The sequence below is a fragment of the Rattus norvegicus genome, chromosome 2 (genome assembly GCF_021556685.1).
Source record: "Rattus norvegicus strain SHRSP/BbbUtx chromosome 2, alternate assembly SHRSP_T2T, whole genome shotgun sequence".
In the NCBI taxonomy this organism is placed as follows: domain Eukaryota; kingdom Metazoa; phylum Chordata; class Mammalia; order Rodentia; family Muridae; genus Rattus; species Rattus norvegicus.
In genome coordinates this window covers 156,774,100-156,785,000 of record NC_141535.1, presented here as the reverse complement: position 1 = coordinate 156,785,000, position 10,901 = coordinate 156,774,100, and positions in this window count along the sequence as shown.

Here is a 10,901-nt window from a genome sequence, read left to right as displayed (position 1 = left end):
GAATCATCTGAAAGCACAGAACTTCAATTAAGAAAAATGCCTCCATAAGATCTGGCTATAGACATTTCCTTATTTATTATGGGTGAGGCCATCCCTTGGCTGGTGGACCTGGGTGCTCTAAGAGGCAGTTATCAAGCCAGAGTAACCAAGTCAGTAAGCAGCAACCTCCCGTGGCCTCTACATCAGCTCCTGCCTCCAGGTTCCAGAGTTTGAGTTCCTGTCACAAGTTCCCTCAGTGATGCACTATTATGGGGAAGCATGAATAAAATAAAGTCTTGATCATGGTATTTCAACAGGCAATAGTAACACTAAGACATAAATGTATGTAATGCTATGATTACACTATTGTACAGGAATATATTTTACGTATATGAAAACAAATAAAACATTGGTCATTCTATGAAATGTTTTCTTAAAATAATCAGTGGTTATCCTTTTTTCCTTCCCAAGTGTATGATAATATTAAGTTCCCATGGCATAGAAATAAAGATATTACCTGAAGTCAATTTATTTTTTTTTATTAACTTGAGTATTTCTTATATACATTTCGAGTGTTATTCCCTTTCCCGGTTTCCGGGCAAACATCCCCCTCCCCCCTCCCCTTCCTTATGGGTGTTCCCCTCCCAACCCTCCCCCCATTGCCGCCCTCCCCCCATAGACTAGTTCACTGGGGGTTCAGTCTTAGCAGGACCCAGGGCTTCCCCTTCCACTGGTGCTCTTACTAGGATATTCATTGCTACCTATGGGGTCAGAGTCCAGGGTCAGTCCATGTATAGTCTTTAGGTAGTGGCTTAGTCCCTGGAAGCTCTGGTTGCTTGGCATTGTTGTACTTTTGGGGTCTTGAGCCCCTTCAAGCTCTTCCAATTCTTTCTCTGATTCCTTCAATAGGGGACCTATTCTCAGTTCAGTGGTTTGCTGCTGGCATTCGCCTCTATATTTGCTGTATTCTGGCTGTGTCTCTCAGGAGCGATCTACATCCAGCTCCTGTCGGTCTGCACTTCTTTGCTTCATCCATCTTGTCTAATTGGGTGGCTGTATATGTACGGGCCACATGTGGGGCAGGCTCTGAATGGGTGTTCCTTCAGTCTCTGTTTTAATCTTTGCCTCTCCCTTCCCTGCCAAGGGTATTCTTTTTCCTCATTTAAAGAAGGAGTAAAGCATTCACATTTTGATCATCCGTCTTGAGTTTCGTTTGTTCTAGGGATCTAGGGTAATTCAAGCATTTGGGCTAATAGCCACTTATCAATGAGTGCATACCATGTATGTCTTTCTGTGATTGGGTTAGCTCACTCAGGATGATATTTTCCACTTCCAACCATTTGCCTACGAATTTCATAAACTCGTTGTTTTTGATAGCTGAGTAATATTCCATTGTGTAGATGTACCACATTTTCTGTATCCATTCCTCTGTTGAAGGGCATCTGGGTTCTTTCCATTTTCTGGCTATTATAAATAAGGCTGCGATGAACATAGTGGAGCACGTGTCTCTTTTATATGTTGAGGCATCTTTTGGGTATATGCCCAAGAGAGGTATAGCTGGATCCTCAGGCAGTTCAATGTCCAATTTTCTGAGGAACCTCCATACTGATTTCCAGAATGGTTTTACCAGTCTGCAATCCCACCAACAATGGAGGACTGTTCCTCTTTCTCCACATCCTCGCCAGCATCTGCTGTCACCTGAGTTTTTGATCTTAGCCAATCGCACTGGTGTGAGGTGAAATCTCAGGGTTGTTTTGATTTGCATTTCCCTTATGACTAAAGATGTTGAACATTTCTTTAGGTGTTTCTCAGCCATTCGGCATTCCTCAGCTGTGAATTCTTTGTTTAGCTCTGAACCCCATTTTTAATAGGGTTATTTGTTTCCCTGTGGTCTAACTTCTTGAGTTCTTTGTATATTTTGGATATAAGGCCTCTATCTGTTGTAGGATTGGTAAAGATCTTTTCCCAATCTGTTGGCTGCCGTTCTGTCCTAACCACAGTGTCCTTTGCCTTACAGAAGCTTTGCAGTTTTATGAGATCCCATTTGTCGATTCTTGATCTTAGAGCATGAGCCATTGGTGTTTTGTTCAGGAAATTTTTTCCAGTGCCCATGTGTTCCAGATGCTTCCCTAGTTTTTCTTCTATTAGTTTGAGTGTGTCTGGTTTGATGTGGAGGTCTTTGATCCACTTGGACTTAAGCTTTGTACAGGGTGATAAGCATGGATCGATCTGCATTCTTCTACATGTTGCCCTCCAGTTGAACCAGCACCATTTGCTGAAAATGCTATCTTTTTTCCATTGGATGGTTTTGGCTCCTTTGTCAAAAATCAAGTGACCATAGGTGTGTGGGTTCATTTCTGGGACTTCAATTCTATTCCATTGGTCTATCTGTCTGTCTCTGTACCAATACCATGCAGTTTTTATCACTATTGCTCTCTAATACTGCTTGAGTTCAGGGATAGTGATTCCCCCTGAAGTTCTTTTATTGTTGAGGATAGCTTTAAGCTATCCTGGGTTTTTTGTTATTCCAGATGAATTTGCAAATTGTTCTGTCTAACTCTTTGAAGAATTGGATTGGTATTTTGATGGGGATTGCATTGAATCTGTAGATTGCTTTTGATAAAATGGCCATTTTTACTATATTAATCGTGCCAATCCATGAGCATGGGAGATCTTTCCATCTTCTGAGGTCTTCTTCAATTTCTTTCCTCAGTGTCTTGAAGTTCTTATTGTACAGATCTTTTACTTGCTTGGTTAAAGTCACACCGAGGTACTTTATATTATTTGGGTCTATTATGAAGGGTGTCGTTTCCCTAATTTCTTTCTCGGCTTGTTTCTCTTTTGCATAGAGGAAGGCAACTGATTTATTTGAGTTAATTTTATACCCAGCCACTTTGCTGAAGTTGTTTATCAGCTTTAGTAGTTCTCTGGTGGAACTTTTGGGATCACTTAAATATACTATCATGTCATCTGCAAATAGTGATATTTTGACCTCTTCTTTTCCGATCTGTATCCCTTTGATCTCCTATTGTTGTCTGATTGCTCTGGCTAGAACTTCAAGAACTATATTGAATAAGTAGGGAGAGAGTGGGCAGCCTTGTCTAGTCCCTGATTTTAGTGGGATTGCTTCAAGTTTCTCTCCATTTAGTTTAATGTTAGCAACTGGTTTGCTGTATATGGCTTTTACTATGTTTAGGTATGGGCCTTGAATTCCTATTCTTTCCAGGACTTTTATCATGAAGGGGTGTTGAATTTTGTCAAATGCTTTCTCAGCATCTAATGAAATGATCATGTGGTTCTGTTCTTTAGGTTTGTTTATATGATGGATCACGTTGATGGTTTTCCGTATATTAAACCATCCCTGCATGCCTGGGATGAAGCCTACTTGATCATGGTGGATGATTGATTTGATGTGCTCTTGAATTCGGTTTGCCAGAATTTTATTGAGTATTTTTGCGTCGATATTCATAAGGGAAATTGGTCTGAAGTTCTCTTTCTTTGTTGTGTCTTTGTGTGGTTTAGGTATAAGAGTAATTGTGGCTTCGTAGAAGGAATTCGGTAGGGCTCCATCTGTTTCAATTTTGTGGAATAGTTTGGATAATATTGGTACGAGGTCTTCTATGAAGGTTTGATAGAATTCTGCACTAAACCCGTCTGGACCTGGGCTCTTTTTGGTTGGGAGACCTTTAATGACTGCTTCTATTTCCTTAGGAGTTATGGGGTTGTTTAACTGGTTTATCTGTTCCTGATTTAACTTCGACACCTGGTATCTGTCTAGGAAATTGTCCATTTCCTGAAGATTTTCAAATTTTGTTGAATATAGGTTTCTATAGTAAGATCTGATGATTTTTTGAATTTCCTCCGAATCTGTAGTTATGTCTCCCTTTTCATTTCTGATTTTGTTAATTTGGACACACTCTCTGTGTCCTCTCGTTAGTCTGGCTAAGGGTTTATCTATCTTGTTGATTTTCTCAAAGAACCAACTTTTGGTTCTGTTGATTCTTTCTATGGTCCTTTTTGTTTCTACTTGGTTGATTTCAGCTCTGAGTTTGATTATTTCCTGCCTTCTACTCCTCCTGGGTGTATTTGCTTCTTTTTGTTCTAGAGCTTTTAGGTGTGCTGTCAAGCTGCTGACATATGCTCTTTCCTGTTTCTTTCTGCAGGCACTCAGCGCTATGAGTTTTCCTCTTAGCACAGCTTTCATTGTGTCCCATAAGTTTGAGTATGTTGTATCTTCATTTTCATTAAATTCTAAAAAGTTTTTAATTTCTTTCCTTATTTCTTCCTTGACCAGGTTATCATTGAGTAGAGCATTGTTCAATTTCCACGTATATGTGGGCATTCTTCCCTTATTGTTATTGAAGACCAGTTTTAGGCCGTGGTGGTCCGATAGCACGCATGGGATTATTTTTATCTTTCTGTACCTGTTGAGGCCCGTTTTTTGACCAATTATATGGTCAATTTTGGAGAAAGTACCATGAGGAGCTGAGAAGAAGGTATATCCTTTTGCTTTAGGATAGAATGTTCTATAAATATCCGTTAAGTCCATTTGGCTCATGACTTCTCTTAGTCTGTCTACATCGCTGTTTAATTTCTGTTTCCATGATCTGTCCATTGATGAGAGTGGGGTGTTGAAATCTCCCACTATTATTGTGTGAGGTGCAATGTGTGTTTTGAGCTTTAGTAAGGTTTCTTTTACGTATGTAGGTGCCCTTGTATTTGGGGCATAGATATTTAGGATTGAGAGTTCATCTTGGTTGATTTTTCCTTTGATGAATATGAAGTGTCCTTCCTTATCTTTTTTGATGACTTTTAGTTGGAAATTGATTTTATTTGATATTAGAATGGCTACTCCAGCTTGCTTCTTCTGACCATTTGCTTGGAAAGTTGTTTTCCAGCCTTTCACTCTGAGGTAGTGTCTGTCTTTGTCTCTGAGGTGTGTTTCCTGTAGGCAGCAGAATGCAGGGTCCTCGTTGCGTATCCAGTTTGTTAATCTATGTCTTTTTATTGGGGAGTTGAGGCCATTGATATTGAGAGATATTAAGGAGTAGTGATTATTGCTTCCCGTTATATTCATATTTGGATGTGAGGTTATGTTTGTGTGCTTTCATTCTCTTTGTTTTGTTGCCAAGACGATTAGTTTCTTGCTTCTTCTAGGGTATAGCTTGCCTCCTTATGTTGGGCTTTACCATTTATTATCCTTTGTAGTGCCGGATTTGTAGAAAGATATTGTATAAATTTGGTTTTGTCATGGAATATCTTGGTTTCTCCATCAATGTTAATTGAGAGTTTTGCTGGATACAGTAATCTGGGCTGGCATTTGTGTTCTCTTAGGGTCTGTATGACATCAGTCCAGGATCTTCTGGCCTTCATAGTTTCTGGCGAGAAGTCTGGTGTGATTCTGATAGGTCTCCCTTTATATATTACTTGACCTTTTTCCCTTACTGCTTTTAATATTCTTTCTTTATTTTGTGCGTTTGGTGTTTTGACAATTATGTGACGGGAGGTGTTTCTTTTCTGGTCCAATCTGTTTGGAGTTCTGTAGGCTTCTTGTATGTCTATGGGTATCTCTTTTTTTAGGTTAGGGAAGTTTTCTTCTATGATTTTGTTGAAGATATTTACTGGTCCTTTGAGCTGGGAGTCTTCACTCTCTTCTATACCTATTATCCTTAGGTTTGATCTTCTCATTGAGTCCTGGATTTCCTGTATGTTTTGGACCAGTAGCTTTTTCCGCTTTACATTATCTTTGACAGTTGAGTCAATGATTTCTATGGAATCTTCTGCTCCTGAGATTCTCTCTTCCATCTCTTGTATTCTGTTGGTGAAGCTTGTATCTACAGCTCCTTGTCTCTTCTTTTGGTTTTCTATATCCAGGGTTGTTTCCATGTGTTCTTTCTTGATTGCTTCTATTTCCATTTTTAATTCCTTCAACTGTTTGATTGTGTTTTCCTGGAATTCTTTCAGGGATTTTTGCGATTCCTCTCTGTAGGCTTCTTCTTGTTTATTATTGTTTTCCTGTGCTTCCCTAAGTGTGTTCATGTCTTTCTTGAAGTCCTCCAGCATCATGATCAAATATGATTTTGAAACTAGATCTTGCTTTTCTGGTGTGTTTGGATATTCCATGTTTGTTTTGGTGGGAGAATTGGGCTCCGATGATGGCATGTAGTCTTGGTTTCTGTTGCTTGGGTTCCTGCGCTTGCCTCTCGCCATCAGATTATCTCTAGTGTTACTTTGTTCTGCTATTTCTGACAGTGGCTAGACTGTCCTATAAGCCTGTGTCAGGAGTGCTGTAGACCTGTTTTCCTCTCTTTCAGTCAGTTATGGGGACAGAGTGTTCTGCTTTCGGGCATGTAGTTTTTCCTCTCTACAGGTCTTCAGCTGTTCCTGTGGGCCTGTGTCTTGAGTTCACCAGGCAGCTTTCTTGCAGCAGAAAATTTGGTCTTACCTGTGGTCCCGAGGCTCAGGTTTGCTCGTGGGGTGCTGCCCAGGGGCTCTCTGCAGCGGCAGCAACCAGGAAGACCTGTGCCGCCCCTTCCGGGAGCTTCAGTGCACCAGGGTTCCAGATGGTCTTTGGCTTTTTCCTCTGGCGTCCGAGATGTGTGTGCAGGGAGCAGTCTCTTCTGGTTTCCCAGGCTTGTCTGCCTCTCTGAAGGTTTAGCTCTCCCTCCCACGGGATTTGGGTGCAGAGAACTGTTTATCCGGTCTGTTTCCTTCAGGGTCCGGCGGTGTCTCTGGCAGGAGTCCTGCCGCTCCCCCACGGGAGCCCAGAGGCCTTATACAGTTTCCTCTTGGGCCAGGGATGTGGGCAGGGGTGAGCAGTGTTGGTGGTCTCTTCCGCTCTGCAGCCTCAGGAGTCCTGAAGTCAATTTAATCTTTCTTTTCCAGGGCACACATGTATTCCCAGATTCAAATATCTGTCACTTGTTCCTAAATAAGAATGAGAAAGACATGCCATGTTGTTTTTCACACCTAATTTTGAAAAGCAAATACTGTAAGAATTTCTCAAATTACATTGATAATAAAAGGAAGAAATCAGCTTCCCTAAAATCATTTATAAATGTGAATAGATCAGTATTTTACAATATAAAATTTTAATAGTGTTCTACTTTTATTACTGTCCTTTAATGATGATATTTAAATTGATATTTTAAATATTGATTTAAATAAAACAGTAACTTCATAAAATGTTTTCCTACCTTTGTGTAGATTCAGAAAATGTAAGCCCTAAATATGAGTAAGCTCTAAGCAGAAGCCAAATCAGAAAAGATATGAGACTGCTCTCTGAAATGTATTTACTTATCACTTAAAGTCTCTATATTTACTTACAAACAGACACACACACACACACACACACACACACACACACGGTATCATTATAGGTAAAGGTAGACCCATTTTGTTCTGGTATTAATACTGCTGACACTTCATTAACAAGCCACCTAGCCAAAAATCTAAAATCAAGTATATTAATTGTAAGTCATATGACAACTGACAAGCTTTTAAATTCCTGGGTGACTTATATTTCCACCGAGGTCAAAATACCATACTAATAAAATTAATAATAACTCATGTGTTATCAGATTTCTGTCACTATAACAAATGAAAGAAAAAAGACAATTTATCTTACAGTTTTAGAGTTCCTGTTTATGAGCTTTGATACTTGTGGTGAATGAAACATTGGGAGAAAACTTGGTACTGTAAAGCCATTAACCCAATGGTAGGCGACAGAAGCAGAAAAGATCTGTCTCCTGCCAATCTGCAAACCAGGTGCTCTCAGTGGGGATACATAGGGCTATAGCCCAGTCAGAAAAGCCAAAGAGTTACAGCTCTCGAAGGGGAAAAGGGGGAAGCAGGAGCAAGGTGAACTGTTCAGAGGGAGTCACTGCCCAGTGATGGCAGCAGGCAGAAAGACACAGAAGCAGGTAGCTAGGGGCCAAGGTCAAGGCCACCAAGCCCTCAGGCTCACACAACCAACTGGTTGGGCCTAGTTGATGTCCAGCATGGAAAGCAAGCTTCAGGGAAGAAACTTTTATCCTGAAGTGTTACAGCTTAATAAGATAGGCATTCTCAGAGGTTCACTGATGAAATAACTCATGCATGTTGTCCCTTGTAGATAGGACCTTATAAACATTTGGGGGTTGGGATCTAGAGGTAGATACTATCTATTGGCTTGGTCTGGCACATTAGGGATGCCTCACTTGCATGTGGAAGGACTTCAGGTGTTCCTCCAAAGGACTTGTCACTAAAGCTTTTTGTGGATATTTGTGATGTGGTCTTATCTGTCTCTCACTCAGGCCAGACTAAAATTCCTGGGGAATCAAGCCATTTTAGCCATATCCTCAAAAATATTCATAGGAGTATAGATGGTTAAGTATATCTTTAGCTGACCCCTCACCCCTAGAAGTTCCACAGTTGCCCACTGGTACTTTTGACATGGAGAACTTATGTTGAAGGTCTTGTAAAAATTAAATGAGCTTTCATGTGTAAAGAAGATAGAGCATATTATCATACTTTTAATGAAAGATAGGTATACATTTACTGTCAAATTAATTAGAAAAACACAGGTCCAAAAAACTGTAACATAATAGCTTACTGGTAGAACTCTTGTTCAGCATGGGTAGGCTCATGAATTTAATTCTAATCATTGAAGAATAAGTAAAATGATAAAAACAAATTTAAAAATAAAGTGTTAGGAATCAAGTGTAGTGGATCATGTCTATAATCTCAGCACTGAGGGTGGGAGATCATAAAGAGTTAAATAAAGTCTGGACTCTAAGGGAATTAAAGTTAAATGTGTGGAATTTGAAAGGATCCTGTCTCAAAATAAATAAACTAAAAAAATAAAATAAAAACCTATTTGACACAGGTCAAAGAACTTCAGGCAACTCTAAGGAATGTTGAGGACAATAAAAACCATCTTCCCACAGAAAGCACAGCCATTGGATATCCAATAGCAAATGGTCAACCTTGAACAAAATGTATATCTGAGTGTAACAGAATGAGCAGCATATATTTATGTATTAATGAATATATATAATATATATACATGAAAGGGTTTGGAAGGAGAAAATAGAAGAGGAAATTGAGATTATGTTATAATTACAAAAATTTTAAAAATACTTCGAAAGAAAGAAAGAAGCAACAAACAAACAAGCACTGGTTGTGTATGGAGTCAATGACCTACATATCTCAGCTTTTCAGATTAGGAGACAAAAAGATCAGAATTTTGAGGTCATTTGTTACATAGTATTCAAGGTCGGTCTGGTGTTAAATGTAACCCATGACATACATAAAACCACCCATATCCAACAGCACCTGCCATATGCTCTCATATTACTTTGAGAAAATATCAACCCACAAAGAAATATGTTTCCCAAGTTTACTTTTATATACATTTAATAAAAACTTTGGTGTCTTTTTCCTCTGAGTTATGACAGAATATATGACAACTTTCTCAGTTAGCTACCTACTATGTGTTAGGACTCATATTTTTTTCCTAAGAAAATAAAGATATTTTATGGAACACGAACATATCAAGCCTCTGACTACATTAAAATATTCAAAGCCCCACATTCTTCCTCTGTAGCCCTCCAGGAAATGCTACTGCTGCTTACACCTCCCTAGAGGACCTTAACAATGTTCTGCTTTGTGGCCAGCTGATGACAATATTCTGCCTTTGCCCTTTGGTTTTTGTTGTTGTTTGTTTATTTTCTTTCTTCCTGGACATACAACAAGCATCCTGAAGACCAGACTCGAAAGGACAGCACATTAAGTATTTTAGAATATAATTTTAAGTATTCTTAATTCTATTTAGAATAGAATTGAGTATTTTAGAATATTTAAAAATGACCCTGCCCCTTTAATGGCTTGAGTCACGGTAGCATTTCCATTAATGAGCCTCAACCCACTTTTTACATCTTATGAGATAAATCAATGCCAATTTGTAACAGACATATTAATGGTTGCTATTAAAGATAAATCCACACTAAGACAAAATTTAAAGATCTATCTTTTATTTAGTCCATACATGTGTGTCTGAATGTATTTATATGCATCATGAGTATACAGGTACCCTCAGAGGTCAGAAGGCATCTGATTCTGTTGCGAGAAATAATATAAATGCACCATCTCACCCTAACTCCAGCTACTCTCTGGTCCCTGCAGTCGCGCGGCTTCCATGACCTCCAAGCACAAACTATCACTTCAGGGCACCAGCAGGCCTGTTCTCATTCTGGCTCTCTGACGCATATCTCCGAAATCTCTCCAACCGACTTGCTAAGTTCCCATGACCATGGCCAAATTCCATGGCTGCCTGGGGTGCCCTGCCACTGTACCTTTCATTGGAAGCCATTAGAGTCGCTGCATGAGAGAAAAACACCACACAATTTTAGTTTAACTAAGATAACTCAGTTGCTGGGCGCAGCAACTATTCTCCTAATTTGAAAGCCATTCTAAGTTAAATCCTCTAGTGCGAATCCTGGCAGAACCGCCTTGTAACCCGGGGCCTCTATTTTGCTCTACATATTGTCGCTCCAAGTCTCCCTGTCCAAAAGCAAGTGCCTCTTTCCTGCCACCTCTCTTCTGCCACTCTCTCTGACTCTCACTTTGACTTGGAAGTCCCGCCCACTCCTCACCCAGTGATTGGTTCCTCGAAATCTTTATTCTTTAGGGGAAGATTCACAGGAAATCACTTCTTATCCCAGGCATCCCCTCTTGGGGAAGCAGAATTAGCATCGAAATATAAACAGCATCAGGGCTATCTACCATGTGATTGCAGAAACTGGTCCTTACAGAAGGACTATTGAAATATAACCCACTTGATGTGGGTGCTGGGGAGTGGACCCAGTTCCTCTACAGCAAGACCTCTTATCTGTTGACCTAGCTTCCAAAACAAGACAAAACAGAACAGTATTTAAGGGTAC